This window comes from Sesamum indicum, linkage group LG10, assembly GCF_000512975.1.
Source record: "Sesamum indicum cultivar Zhongzhi No. 13 linkage group LG10, S_indicum_v1.0, whole genome shotgun sequence".
Lineage (NCBI taxonomy): Eukaryota > Viridiplantae > Streptophyta > Magnoliopsida > Lamiales > Pedaliaceae > Sesamum > Sesamum indicum.
Window position 1 is genome coordinate 8,632,894 of NC_026154.1, and position 16,289 is coordinate 8,649,182.

Below are 16,289 nucleotides of genomic sequence, written 5' to 3' on the forward strand. Positions count from 1 at the left end.
AAATTCTCGGGTATTCAATATTTGTCAAAAGCATAATTATAAATATATAAGCATGCTAGACATATGGCTAAAGGATGAAACAAAAGCATAAAAACACAACATGTAACTTTACCTTTTGTTTCTATAGATGAACAGCAACGTGCTTTGTTTTCTTTTTCGTTCTCTTCCGTTCACTTCAGGGTCCAAAATAGTACCCCTCTAATTTGTCTACACCACACTAAGGAATAGATACAGTTGTTTTTCTTTTGCTAGATAGAACAAAAAACAAGGAGAAAAACATCTCCAAACTAACACTATCGTATAGTGCTTTTGGATTGTTTTATGTTCTAACTTGTGTCCAATTCAATATAGAACAAAAAAGGAGAATATTTTTGAGAAAAATTCAGCAAATTTTGTGGCTCATTAGTTGGTTATGTTGGATATGTGTGTAGTTTTGCATATTACATACGATTAAATTCAAAATTCAATAACTACCAATTTTGCCTCGAAGGCAACCTATACACACATGTATATAACTTTCAACCATGATGAAATAACCACTCTATTATGTTCATCATGGTGAGGAGTTTCAACTCCTTCATAACATGCTCCAACCTCCCTCAAATGGGCTTGGACTTTAAGCATGAATCAGGCTTGATTTGATCAAATTAAATCAAGCCCAAGCAAAGTCCATTGGACGAAAATTAATTAACTAAATTTTAGCTCAATAAAGTCCAAAGATTCATTTAATCCAATTAAATAAATCTAAGCCTAAACACTAATTAATTAATCCAATCAATTGATTAAGTCAAACCTAATAAATTAATCCAATTAATTTAAAGGTGTTAATCTCAAAATTAATTAATCCAATTAATTAATTCTTGAGACATTCATTAAATGGATTATTAAATAAATGATCTAATCATTTATATATTCTCCTTGAATTAATTTAATCCAATTAAATTAATTCATTTCTTATTGAATTAATTTCAATATAATTCCACCAATTTCATAGTGATTTCTGTGTGACTCTTTAGGTTCACCCTCAACTAGACTTGAACATTGTGTTCACCACAAATAATTAATTAAATCTAATTTAATTAACCATTAATGGGACACCCGTCACCATGGGTGGCCGTCTAGCACCGGTCCATGGCACTAGAGACAAGGTGAATGTTGGCGTGAACATTTAGGTTCTCGAATTCCATACAGGTACGGTCCTTCTGTTGACCATCCCCCGATCTTAGTCTAGGGCATGGAATTGGGCATCAGTTCCCATCCTCGGCCAGACAACTATGTTGAATATTTGAGATGCATTTACTCTATTGATCGATAAAGGAAATAATTTCGTATTTGATCAATCGTTGTGGTCATAGACTTAGAGAGTATATACCATCTCAAAGCGTATAGGAGAAATATCCATCATATACTGATAGGGGATGTATTCTATCTAAAATCCACCGTCCTCAATACATTATCCGTCGACACTAGACAACGCTTATAATGACCACGTCGAATACACAGTTATCTCTTGCTAGATCCAAGATATAGCCATCATATGCATGCGACTGCCATGATTCCTCAAGTCCAAGGACTAGTCCTGTACTATCGGAGCGGGGAATTCAAGTCATACCGACCAAGCCTCCAAGGCATCCAGATGATGATTTTTGCGAGTAAGTTCAAGCGGTTAACATCCTTGTCAATTAATCTACTAAAATTGCATAGACATTCCATATCTATCACCGATGAAACACTGCACTCATCCAATGAATGCAATACTTAGTGCAAGTCTATATAGGACTCTCGATGCCCAGTCTCGTGGTCCTCAACGCATTTCAGACCAACCTTTAGAAGTTGGTTTCATAGCTGTCATCCAATGCGCATCTCAACTACATGTGTTATTCAATTGGTCTTTGGGCATTTTTTGTGAAATTAAAACACCATTCAATGTAAATAGTAACCACAACAAACACATGGTGCCACAGATTAATGCTTACTACATTCATCCAGAGCTTATTACATTTATAAAGATTGCTAAATGATTCCAAAAATCGCCAATCCAATTGGCTTTCTGCTCACCTATTCTAACAATCTATTGATAATTATGTGTTGAAGCTTGGTTTTTATTTTTTCAATTTAATGTGTGGAATAAAAAAAATTAAGCACTATAGTAGCGCACCATCGGTCGGCGTTGTACAACATATATTAGATTAAATATATGTTGGGCTCAATTAGATGAATTTATGTGGATCAATTAAAATTAATTGGGCCTTGAATTTTATTTCGTAAATCGACCCCTCCTTTGGGCCCATTGAAAACTTCTATGGAAGGAAAAATTATCCCACAAGTTGCAATTTTGGGAAGTGCATTTTTATCAATTGAGGGATCCTCTTAATTTGGAATAAAGAAGAAATACCTTGTAGATGAAAGAATGTATCTAGACATATTCTTATTTATCAATACAAGATATATATATAAGGTGTATAATTATATAAAATAATTATCACATAGTATTACACAAATAAAAAATTTCCCTCTCCTTCCCTAGCATCCAATCACCCCTTCTCTCTCTTTCCTTGGAGTATTTTTCTCTTGTTCTCTTCTAGCAAAAAGATCAAGAGATCCTAATTTCTGGAGTGGTGTGGACGTATTTAGAGGGTTCGTACATTGGAATATCGGGTGAATGTTTCGTCTAAGTTAACGATTCCTAAAAGGTATCATCTTCTCCCTTTTACTTATGTCTTTTCATACCACAGTCTTGTATGGTTTTATTTTGTGCCTTTTCATTTCCATACTACATAGAATGCTCGGGAACTCCAGGGATACATTCCTTAGTACGTTTGTTTGATTTTTATTTCTATGTATTTGCTTTCCCCTTCCGCTCGCTTGTTTCCCAGCCGATTCGCTTGTCCCTTCAAGCGTATTAGTCTAGTTCGATGTAGAGACTATTGGTTCTATGTGATTATCATGTTAAAATGTGTTTTATGGCTTTTAGAAGCATGTTTTATTACTTTTCTTATTGGTAGTTATATGAAGAAAATAACTTGTTTGAATTTTTTATTAGATTGGATGATTCAACTATTTTAAAAGATTTGTATTTTCTTAAAGTAGTTGTATTTTATTTTTGTTGGTGAAACAATAAAAAAATTAACTGCATCAGTAGCGTTGCAGGCAGCACCGCATGGTGCGCGTGCAGGCTTTCAGGCCAACACTAGCACTGCAGGGGCCTGTCGCATAGGTTGGGCCTTTTCTCGCCAATTTTTTGAAAATTTTGGTTTAGTGGATTTTTTGGGATATTAATTTTGCTATTTTAATTTTGGAATAAAATTATATTTTTTTATAAAATTAAAATTGCATTATTAATATGGTGTAATGTGTGCAATGGAAGCACATGATTTTGGGTCATCCTTTTAATTTCGAATTTCAAACTTGTGTTTTCTTCATATGATTTATTTTATGATATTGGATATCATTGTCTATATTTTACATGAAATTTATATTGTATGATGATTGATGATCATGGAGCCCTTGACCACTTATATGCGTTATAATTGCTGGGGGGGCTCGTATTTTTGTATTTCTTCGCTCTCATCTCATTTTTTGCCTTGGAATAATAAGGCTTGCTATCCTTTCCATTATGTACTCCCCCAACTTCTGATTGGAATTTTTTTTTAATGTAATGAGAGCAGTATAGGATTTTTTGGTGAGAATTTTACTTTTTTTTTTTTTGTAATAAAGCAAACCATGGAGAAGAAGGCCCACGGAGGAGTTACCAGGCCCGTTCATATGTTAATGGGTAAATTACTTTTGTAATAGCATAAGACTACCTTAGATAGACCTTGGATTCACTGCGGGCTCAGTGGGTCGTATAGGTTGGGCTCGTGTTCATCCCACAGTGCATGAAAGAGGTTTATGCAATTTCTAATAGGCATATTAGATATACCGCCATAAAAGCATTATTCAGGACTAAGATGACTGAGGAATCCTCTATACAAAGTCATTAAGGTCAAGATGCCTTGACAGGAAAGGGCAAAGGGAAAGGGAAGGATGGTGGTTCACAACGGTCGTAGGCAAATGATGTCTGCATTCATTACAATGGAAAGGGGCATTGGAAGAGAGAGTGCACACAACTCCTCTTCAACCTAGGTATGATTGTGATTGAGGTGAATATGATAACTAAGGATAAAATGCATAAAACCGCCCTGTGTTTTAAAAAGTCTGCAAAAAGCACCTCCCTATTTTCAGAATAGGCTAAAAGCTCCCATGTGTTTTGTAAACTCAGCTCAATCGCCCCCTCTCCGTTAAATCCAACTAACGGTGTTAATGTTTTAGAAAATGACCATTATACCCTTACTTAATATATATTATTTCTTATTCTAATGACCGTTGAATTTTTTTGATCAAATATTGATTGTTAGATCTATTCAATTAATCTCAACCGTTAGATTTTGAAAAAATAAAAGGTCTAGATTCAACATATTATTTAATTTATATTATATATAAATAATTTAAAATTTTAAAAATATATTATTATTATATATTAAACAAAAATAACTAACTCCCCCACCCACACCCTTCCCCCCCCCGCTGCCCCCCACTCGTTAGAATCGTCTTAAAGAGACGAGTCTGATGGTGCTAGTTTGAGACCGAGATTCGATCGGACGGAGACGAATCGATGAAAAATATGTTCGGCGATTGTTGCTTGAGCTCACTCTCTATGATCGACGAAAACTCAAATTGAAGGTATGGAGATGTTCGTCTTGAAGAGAGGATTCTAATGGTACCATTGGGCATCGGAAATTCGTCCGGACGGCGTCGGAAAATTGTTTCGAAGTTTCCGGCGAAAGTGGGCGAAATACCAGATTTTCTTTCTTTTTTTTTTTAATTTTTTAATTAATTTTAATTATATTAGTTAAAATATATTTTAGTAAATTAAGAATATTTTAGATAATTATAATAATTAAATGTTTTGGCTAATTAATAATAATTATTGTAATTAAAATATATTTTAATTAATTAAAAATAATAGTTAGATTTAATAATTAACAATTACAAAACTATTTGAATTTAAATATAATTTAATTTAATATTTCAATTTAAATTTAATATGACAAAATTTAATTTATTTTTTTTAAATATAATTTAATTTAATATTTCAATTTAAATTTAATATGACAAAATTTAATTTATTTTTTAAGGTGAAAAATGACAAAAAGAATACACAAAACAAGCAAAAAATCCCTTTGTGTGTTATATAGACCCATAGAGGGGTATTTTGGTCCAAAAAATTATTGAATATCAACCTAAATCGCAGAAAAAGACTACCAAACGCAGCAGACGCGCGTCTTCTCCACTTCCCGTTAGTTGCTAACAGAATGGGGGTTTATTGCTGACTAAAACAAAACATGAGGGGGGTTTTAGCCTATTCTGAAAACAGGGAGATGCTTTTTGCATACTTTTTAAAACACAGGGGGGTTTTATGCATTTTGTCCGATAACTAATTATGCTTCTTGGTTATTGGATACCGACTGTGGAGCTCACATCTAAAATGATTTACAGGTGCTGGAAAGAAGCCGAAGGTTACATAAGGACGAGATGGTCTTGAGGCTCAATGATGGGCAAGGTCGTTGCTGTAAAAGCCATGGGATCTCTCAAATTAACTATTACTAATCATATTCGGATAGATTAATGAACTGTTATTATATACCAAGCATGATCAAGAATATTATTTCTATTCCTATTTTAGATAATGATGGTTATGCATTTACATCAATAAAAATGGTTGTTATTTGATATTGATAACAACTTTCATATGCTTGGTACATTAACTAATAGCCATTATATTCTCCAACAGTCTAATTGGATTATGACTGCCCAACATAAATGAAAATTGGATAATCATAATAACACACAGATTTGGCATTCGAGGTTAGGCCATATCTCTGAAGATAGGATGAGGAAATTGGTGTAGTCCAAAAGTCTTGAGCTAGATGACTTGGATAATCTTCCAACTTGCGAATCCTGTCTGAAAGGGAAATGGACCTTGAAACCTTTCATTCGACAAAGTACGCTTACTAGTGGTCTGTTGGTTTTGATCCATACGGACGTCTATAGACCAATGAATACTCCGACTAGAGGAGGATACTCATACTTCATAACCTTTACCGATGATCACTCACGGTAGGGTTATGTTTACTTTATGAGGTACAAGTTTGAGGCCTTTGAAAGGTTTAAGGAATTCAAACTTGAAGTTTCAGATCAAACTAGCTGTAAAATCAAGACCTTCCGGTCAGACCAAGTTGATAGTATTTAAGTGGTGAGTTCATGAATTACTTAAAAGAGAATGAAATTCTCTCTGAATGGACTGCTCCTAGAACATCGCAACTTATGAAACAATCGGTATGGTATCCACTGGAAAACCCTTTTCCAAGAACACTGCATTTCGCGATACAAAAACCTTTTATTCGGAGGAATCATAGAAATAATACCCCGCAGTTTCCTTAGGATAACCTACGAACCTGCACAAACTAGACCTTGAGTCCAGTTTGTCTCCCACTACTCTCTTGACGTATGTAGGGCTACCCTACACTCTCAAGTACTTATAGGATGCAGGTTTGTCGTGCCATATCTGTTATGGATCTGGGGCCACGATCTAAGAAGGCGCTATTTTCAACAGCTTGGCTGCTATCTCAAGAGCATATCCTCAAAAGGATAAGGGCAGTTCGGTAAAATTCATCATGGACTAAATCATATCCAACAAGGTTCAGTTCCTCATTTTAGAGACACCGTTAAGTTGTGGCATTCCAGGAGGATTCCACTTAGAGAGAATTCCATTCTCTTTTAGGTAATCTAAGAATTCCCTACTTAAATACTCACCACCTCGGTCCGACTAAAGGGTTTTAATTTTGCGACTAGTTTGGTTTTTGACTTCAAGTCTGAATTCTTTAAACCTTCCAAAGGCCTCATACTTGTACCTTATTAGGTAAACATAATCATACCGTGAATGATCATCGGTAAAGGTTATGAAGTAGGAAAATACACCTCTGGCTTGGGTATTTAGTGGCCCACAGACGTCTGAAAAAATCAAATCCAATAGACCAATGGCAAGCATACTTTGTCCTACAGAAGGCTTCTTGGTCATCTTCTCTTTCAGACAAGACTCATAAGCTGGTTGGGATCCAAATCATCTATCTCTAGACTTTTTGAGTCTACCAACCTTTTAATCCTATCTTGAGAGATGTGACCTAGCCTTGAATGCCAGATCTGTGCATTTTCTTGATTTTCCATTTTATGTTTGTTTTGAGCAGTCATGAAAAAATCGTGTTGTTGGAGAATATAAAGACCAGATGTTAAGAACCATTCTTCATCGAATAAAAAAAATAATTTTTATTGATCATAAACTCAAAACCAACATTGTCCAACAATAAAATGAAAATGATATTCTTGATCATGCTGGGTACAAAATAGCAATCTTTCAATTCTATCCTAACTTGATCACTAACAGCTAAGTGGACTATCCTACAGCTTCAGCAGCAACAACCTTACCATTGCCAAGCTTTAAGACTACCTCATCTTTACTTAGCTTTCTTCTTCTTTCCAGTACCTGCAAATCAATGCAGATGTGAGCTCCACAACCGGTATCTAATACCCAAGAAGCATTGTTAGTTATCATGTTAACCTCAATAACAAATGTACCTGCACCGAAGAGGAGCTTGGGGCATTTCCATTTCCAATAGCCCTTTTCCCGGCAACAACAAGACATCATTTTGCCTTATTGCCTTATTTCCTTTTCCAATAGCCCTTTCTTCCTCTTGCAGTGTCTGGCGCCCTTGCCTTTCGCTTTAGAAGTTGAAGCCTCCCCGACCAACACCGACAGTGCAGACTTTTTGGTCGTTACCTTGTATTTGATCAACATGTTAATCAACTCATGTATGATCTTCTCAAGCTCATTCATGTTGTAGTTTACGACAAATGGGTCGTAAGAGGGAGGAAGTGACTAGAGGATTACGTCAATTTATGTGTCATTATCAAGCCCAGCTTGAAGATCCTCGAGGTTTTCCATAAGGGAAAGCATCTTGATCCCATGCTCTTGCACAGAGGATCCCTCAGTCATCTTGGAGCCAAGAAATGCTTTTGTGGCGGCCTATCTAATATGCCTACCCAGAACCGCATAAACATCTTTCATGCGGAGCATTATCGACGTGACATCATCATGCCTATCATACTATTTTTGGATATAGTTTGTCATTGATGGCAGTACGATTTTGTGGATCTTTCGGTTGTCCTTGTGCCACCTTTCAAACATCACACGTTCTTCAGATGTGGACCCCTCCGGCAAGGTCCTAGGAAGAGACTTATCCAGAATGTAAGTTTGTTTGTCTCCATTAACTCGCCAAGATAGTTCACTCGTTGTTTTCCTATCTCGAGAGTCGTGGGGGCAACAATTGAGGTATGATTTGAATGACAGGTTGGGCTTAACACTGAGTAACATGATTCCCTTGGAGTCGAGATCATGTGAAGAGGTGAGGTAAAAGATCTTGGGAATCTCATGGGATGAGAACGGTATTGGATACCTCCTACGAGGATTTTGCTATGTGAATCGTAAAAGCAGGGCATAGCAAATTCACTTGTGGATCGCTAGCCCACTAGGAAAGACTATTCCGGAAACCCTATTTGAGAGTAATGGGCTTTCGTATAAATAGTGGGAGAGTTAAAGACTAAAGACCAAGTCTACAAAATATTACAATCATTTGTTGATTTCTGTTTAATTTTCTATTGTCTAGAAAATATCTAATAATTCGTTAACCATGATAATGGAGACTAATAAATTTAATGGCACGAACTTCCTAGATTTCGAAAACCAAGGCTATGTCTTGGACAAGCCACTCCCAACGGCCTTGTCGGAAGGGTCCTCGCACAAAGAACGTGTCACGTTCGAAAAGTGGCCTGAGGACAACCGCACAGTCTGCAGTATCATATTGGCTTCGATGTCCAACGACACCCAAAAGCAATATGATAGGCTGAATGATGTTCCCTCAATAATGCTCCGCATGAAGAAAGTTTATGCGATTCATGATAGGTATATTAGATATGACGCCACAAAAGCATTCTTCGGGACCAAGACGGTCGAAGGATCATCTGCAAAAAGTCATGGGGCTAAGATGCTATCCCTAGTGGAAAAGCTCGAAGACCTTAAAGTTGGGCTTGACAATGACACGTACATTGACGTGATCCTTCAGTCACTTCCTCCATCCTACGACCAACTTATTATTAACTACCACATGAATGGACTTGAGAAGTTTATTCATGAGTTAATTAATTTGTTGGTCCAGTATGAGGTGACGACCTACAAGTCTACACCGACGGTATTGGTAGGAGAGTCTTCAACCTCCAAAGCGAAAGGCAAGAGGGCCGGACGTTGGAAGAGGAAGAAAGGCAAGGGAAAAGCCATCGCAGCCACTACTAGCGCTTTGAGCACCCTACTACTCCCGTGGGAATGGGCAAAGGGAAAGGGAAGGTTGGCGGTTCTCAGTGGTCGAAGGCAAATGATGTCTGCAATCATTGCCAAGGAAAGGGGCATTGGAAGAGGGAGTGCCCACAACTCCTCTCCAACTTAGGTATGTTTGTGATTGAAGTGGACATAATAACTAATTCTGCTTCTTGGGTATTGGATACCGGCTGTGGGGCTCACATCTGCAATAACTTGTAGGTGTTGGAAAGAAGCAAAAATTCTAAGTAAGGATGAGATGATTCTAAGGCTAAGCGATGGGAAAGCCGTCGCTACGGAAGCCGTGGAATCTCTCGACTTAGCTATTAGTGATCATATTTGGATAGAATTAAAAGACTGTTATTATGTACCGAGCATGATCAAGAATATTATTTTCATTCCTGTTTTAGACAATGCTGGTTATATATTTACGATCAATAAAAATAATTTTTATTTGATGATTATAATAACTATCATCTGCTTGGTACATTCGTAAATGGTCTTTATATTCTCCAACATTCTAATTGAATTATGACTTCCCAACACAAATAAAAATTAGATAATCATGAAAATGCACAATTATGGCACGCAAGGTTAGGCCATATCTCAAAAGATAGGATGAGAAAGTTGGCAGAGTCAAAGAGTCTAGAGGTAAACGATTTGGACAGCCTACCAACTTGCGAATCCTGTCTGAAAGTGAAAATGACCAAGAAGCCTTTTGTTGGACAAAGTGCGCTTGCCAACGATCTTTTGAATTTGATCCATGCAGATGTCTGTGGACCATTAAATACTCCGGCTAGAGGAGGATTATCGTACTTCATAACCTTTACCGATGATCACACACAATATGATTATGTTTACCTAATGGGGTACAAGTTTGAGGCCTTCGGAAGGTTCAAGGACTACAAACTTGAAGTTGAGAATCAAACTGGCTGTAAATTTAAAGCTCGTCAGTCGGACCAAGGCAGAGAGTATTTAAGTGGTGAATTCATATATTGTTTAAAGAAGAATGGAATTCTCTCTCAATGGACGCCTCCTGGAATGTTACAACTAAATGGAATGGCTGAAGGGACGAATCGAACCCTATTGGACATGGTTTGATCCATGATGAGTTTTACGGAATTGCCCCCTTCCTTCTGGGGTCACGCTCTTGAGACGACGGCCAAATTACTTAACATGGCGCTATCTAAGACGGTGCCCCAGACGCCATATGAGATATGGCATGGCAAGCCTGTGACCTACAAGTATTTGGGAGTGTGGGGTAGCCCCGCATACGTCAAGAGGCTAGTGGGAGACAAATTAAACTCGAGGTCTAGTATGTGCAAGTTAGTCGGATATCCGAAAGAAACTGCGAGATACTATTTCTATGATCCATTTGAGCAAAGTTTTTTATCTCAAGGAATGCAGTGTTCTTGAAAAAGGGTTTTCCTGCAGATAGCCAACGCAACGAGGTGTTACTTGAGGAGAATAAGTGAGACACCTCAGCAGAACAAAGGAACATCATTTGAGCCTATAGTTTCGACCGATGGTGCTCCAATTCTCCGTAGGTCGACCAGGGAATCGCGACAACTTGATAGGTACGGATTCCTGGAACTGACCAGTCAATTGGATAATGATTCAAGAATGTACTGAGACGCGATACATCGATCCGGATAAGTGGCTTGAGGCCATGAAATCCAAAATGGACTCATTGGCTTCAAATAAAGTTTGGACCCTTGTAGACCCTCCTAAAAGTGTTAAACCTGTTGGGTGCAAATGGGTCTACAAACATAAACTTGGAGCTTATAGAAAGATTACAGCCTTTAAGGCTAGGCTCGTGGCAAAAGGATACGCTCAACGACCTGGAGTTGATTTCGCGAAAACCTATTCGCCCGTAGCCATGGTCAAGTCCATTCGGATTCTGCTTCCATAGCAGCATTATATGACTATGAAATATGGCAGATGAAAGTGAAAATGGCTTTTATCAATGGTTTCGTTGAGGAAGAGATTTACAAGGATCAGCAGGAGGGTTCCACTTTCCTTGGAGAAGAACAAAAGGTCTGTCATCTCCAAAGGTCCATCTATGGCCTAAAACAAGCTTTTCGAAGCTGGAACACACATTTTGATAAAGTTATACGGGGTTATGATTTCATCAAGAACGAATTTTATATGTGTGAGACCGCGGTTGCGTACCTTGTGTTTTATGTAAAAGACATCATACTCATTGGGAATGATGTTAAGATATTGGGCGACATTAAAGCATGGTTTTCCATATAATTTTTCATCAAGGATATGGGTGAGGCCTCTTACATCCTTGGCATCAAGATCTACAGGGTTAGATCTAGAAGGATCTTAGGGTTGACCTAGTCCTCGTATGTTGAGAAAGTCTTGAAGAGATTCAAAATGGAGAACACAAAACGAGGATTCCTTCCTATGAGGCATGGGATTAAGATGTCCAAGAAGCAGTCTCTCAAGATTGATGAGGAACTTAAAAGGATGTCGGACATCCCCTATGCTACAGTGGTAGGAAGCATTCAGTATGCTGTCCACTGCACCAGGCTCGATGTTGCGTACACTTTGAGTGTGACGACCAGATATCAGACATGCGCAGAGAAGGCACACTAGAGCACAGTCAAGACAATAATTAAGTACCCGAAAAGGACTAAAATTATGTTCTTGATTTACAGTAATGGGGAATTGATATTGGAAGGCTATAGCAGCGCTAGCTTCCAATTGGACGATGATGATGCCGAGTCTCCATCGGATTTTGTATTCAAGCTGAATGGTGGTGTGGTTGCTTGAAAAAGTTCCAAGCAGGATACCACAGCGGATTCCACCACGGAAGCTGAATAGATAGCGGCTTTTTAGAAGCAGCTAAGGAAGCGATTTGGATGAAAAACTACATTCAAGTGTTGGGTGTGGTACCTTGCATTGCTGGGCCCGTAGTTAGCTTCTACGATAACGGGGCGATAGCACAAGCAAAGGAACCGAGATCTCATCACTGTTCCAAACACATTCTTAGACGCTACCATCTGCTTAGAGAGATGGTGAGCAGAGATGACGTCAGGATGGACTGAGTCAGCTCAGCAGAAAACACAGAGGATCCACTTACTAAGCCGATCTCGGCATCTAGATAAGATGAGTTTGAGGTCGATGGGTGATTGGCTTTAGGTCAAGTGGGAGATTTTTAGAATAGGTGAGTTGAAAAGCCAATTGGATTGGCATGCTTGTAAACTATTCTGACAATAACTCGATTCTATGTAATATTATTCAGTAAATAAAATGAGTATTCGCTGTTGGCATTTTATTGGTTGTGTTCATTATATTTATGTTTGTGTTTCTGTCAAACAACACAACAAAGCCCATAGACAACCTTGAACAATCGTGCAACAGTTGGACTGCGCATTGGATGGCAGTCATGAAACCAATTGTTTAGGGTTGGGTCTGAAATATTCCAAGTTGAGGACCACGAGAATGGGCATCGAAGTGTCCTAGGGAGACTTGCATTAAAAGTCTCATTCATTTGATGAGTGTTGTGTTTCATCGACGACAGACGTGGAACGTCTATGCGATCTTAGTGGTTCGATTGACTAGGTGTTGAACCAACTGAACTGACTCGCGGGGATTGTCATATGGAAGCCTTGGAGGCTTGGGCGGTATGACTTGAGTCCCAGCTCCGATAGTACGGGACTAGTACTCAAACTTGAGAAATCATGGCAGTCACATGCATGCAATGATTGTATCTTAGATTTGTGCGAGAGGTGATCGTGTCTCAAACATGATTATCATAAGCCTTGTCTAGTGCACTCAAAGTATGTAACGAGGACGACGAGTTCCAACAAGAGGATTCGTCCCCTATCAAAACGTGATAGAGGTATCTCCTATGCACTTGGAGATGCGTCTATGCTCTATAAAGTTGTGGCCACAGTCATTGATCGAATAGGAAGAGGAGGTTACTATGTCGAGCAATTTGGCGTAATGCGATTTCAAGTATTAAGCATAGGCACCTGGTCTAGGATGGGAACTGACACCCAATTTCATGCTCTAGTCTAAGGCCGGGAGATGGTAGACGGAAGGACCATACCTGTATGGTCTCGAAAGCCTAAAAGTTCATATGAATTTTCACCTAGCTCTAGTGCCATGGACCGTCGTTAGACGGCTACCCATGGTGACAGGCTTTCTTGATTAAGGGTTGATTGAAAATTATTAATTAAATTAGACTTAATTAATAATAGTGTTGGACACTAGTACAAGTCTAGCTAAAAGGTGAACCTAAAGAGTCACGCACAAATCACCAAGAAGGGACGAGAAATTAATTAGGAATTGATTCCGTAAGTAATTGGATTACTTATAAATGTGAGGGATCCATTGGATGGATAAGCCTAATGATAAATTGATTGGATTAATTTATATTAGATTTGCCCTTATTATTTAATAAAGGTTTGTTGGGCTCATATATTTAATTGGATTAAATATATGATAGACTTAATTAAGTGGGCTTTAATTAAATTCGATTTAATTAATTGGTCCTGATATTTTAATTAATTAAAATCGACCCAAGCCCATTAATTAAGTTGGTGGAAATAATTGGAAAAGGAAATTATTGACTAACAAAATTATTTTTGAAAAATGTCATGCTAGTCATCCTTTATTTTGGAATAAAGGATTATTACCTTATGGATGGTTAAATGAACATAGACATGTTTTCATGCACCCATTCAAGGTATATATGTGTATTAGTTATTTGAAATAACTAATGAATGAATGGATACACAAAAATAATTTCCTCTCCTTCCAATCATTCCACTCGGCCGAACCCCCTCTTTTCCACACTTGGTGTGTTCTTCTCCTCAATTCTTTTCTAAAAAATTGAATTGAGGAATCTCAAGTTCTAGTGTGGTGTGGACGCGACTTTAGAGGGTCTCTACGTTGAGGCCTTGGGTGAACGAATCAATGAAGGAAGTTAGAAATAAATCAAGAAAAGGTAATTCTTGATTTACGATTTTTGTTCCATTTGTTTTTCATTATACCAATAGCCCCGTTAATTTTATTATCATTTAATTTCATTAACTACATCAAGTGTCCGGGAACTCCAAGGGTACACCCCTTGGAATCATGATTTCATTGCGATTTTATTTTATTTTACGCAATTTATTTTAATCGCTTCCGCTTAAGTGTTCTCGCGCCGATCCACTCGCACCTCGCGGTGCCTTTCACGACCACCCCAAGTATATGGTCTTGGTTATCATCTAGAAAATATTTCTCAAATATCTCAGATAAGTGGGAGAAAATCTCATTAAGAAGGGAAAAAAGACGAGCGTCCCTATTACCTAAATCAACTGGGGGATCTCGACAGCAAGAGTAGGGGGATCAGTGAAAGGATTTGGGGCACCGTCCAAAACTACCTCGAATCAAGAAGGACACCTCCTCCCATATTGGAGGATATTCATGGGCTGCGAATTGTTTCAAATAGGTTTGAAAGCCATACTTTAAGAATGGTCCTGTTATCCTCGCCATTGTAGGAAGTGGATCGGCCCAGGAAGCGCGACAGAAGTGCAAAAAGTAAAAAAATATCGAATTAAAGCATATTAGTACTCAATCAAGGGGTGTACCGTTGGTATTTCTCAGGAGTTCGATGTACAATAAACAAGAAAAACAGGCCATGATTCAAAGTAAGAAAACGAGAGACACAAAACTGAAAAGAGAACTTTACCCTTGTAGTTTTTTTGAACCGCCTACAAGCAGTTGTTCCCTTTTCAACCCGATCTTCCTCCACAAGGTTTCAACCTTGAAACCCTCTAAATCAATCCGCTATAATCACCAGAGAGTTTTTCCTATCAAGTGCTAGCAAGACTAGGAACTGAAAGGAAAAAATCGAAAACACGCTATGAGTTAATGGCCTCGATCTCTCTTCATTCCTTCTTTGATTCAAAGAAACAAAGGAACAATTATACAGATAGATGAGAGATTGGTTTATTTTTGAGAGAGAGAGAGAGAGAGGCAGAAATTCGTTCTGTTAGGTGTGGGTGAGAGATAAGAGGGTTTTATAGTGTTTTGACCTAGGCAAAAACCACTAGATAAGACCTAGCCAGTGCAACTTCTCTTACTCACAAACCATAGCCTAAATTTTTAGCTTTTCAAGCTCTAAATTTCGTGCACCACCGCTCCTAAAATCAACAAACATGTCATTTGACATAGATAAAGGTCAAACCAGATTATGGACTTGGTCTAAAAATGGACTCGACTCCACGAAAACAAAACCATATTCAATGGACCTAAATTAAATTAAATTTAATTTTAATTTTTTTCACTTTAAGTCCTCTAATCTAATGAAAAGGCCCAAGCTCATTTTCTCATTTAATTAGTAGATCCAATCAATAAATTTAAATCAAGCCCAACTAAATTAATCCAATTAATTTAAAAGGCTTAAAGTCCAATCTAATTAATTTAGTTAATTAATCTTTGAGAAAATCCAACCCATGGATATTTATGTATATGATCCAATCATTGATTCTATTAAAAAATTTACTCTAATCGAATTAAACTAACCTCTCCCTTTGGAAATTAATTCTAAATTAATTCCATCATAGTGCGGTGATTAGAGTGTGACTCTTTAGGTTTACTTTCACCTAAACTTGGGCGTATTCCCAATACAGTTAATTAAATTTAATTAGATTAATTATTTTTTATTATAACATAACCAGAAAGAGCCCGTTTTCATGGGTGGCCGTCTAGCAATAGTCAATGACACTAGAGAATGGATAAATAATAATGAATATTTAGGCAATTGATTTCATAAGAGTAAGGTCCTTCAATTCATCGTCTCTCAGCCTTAATGTAGGCA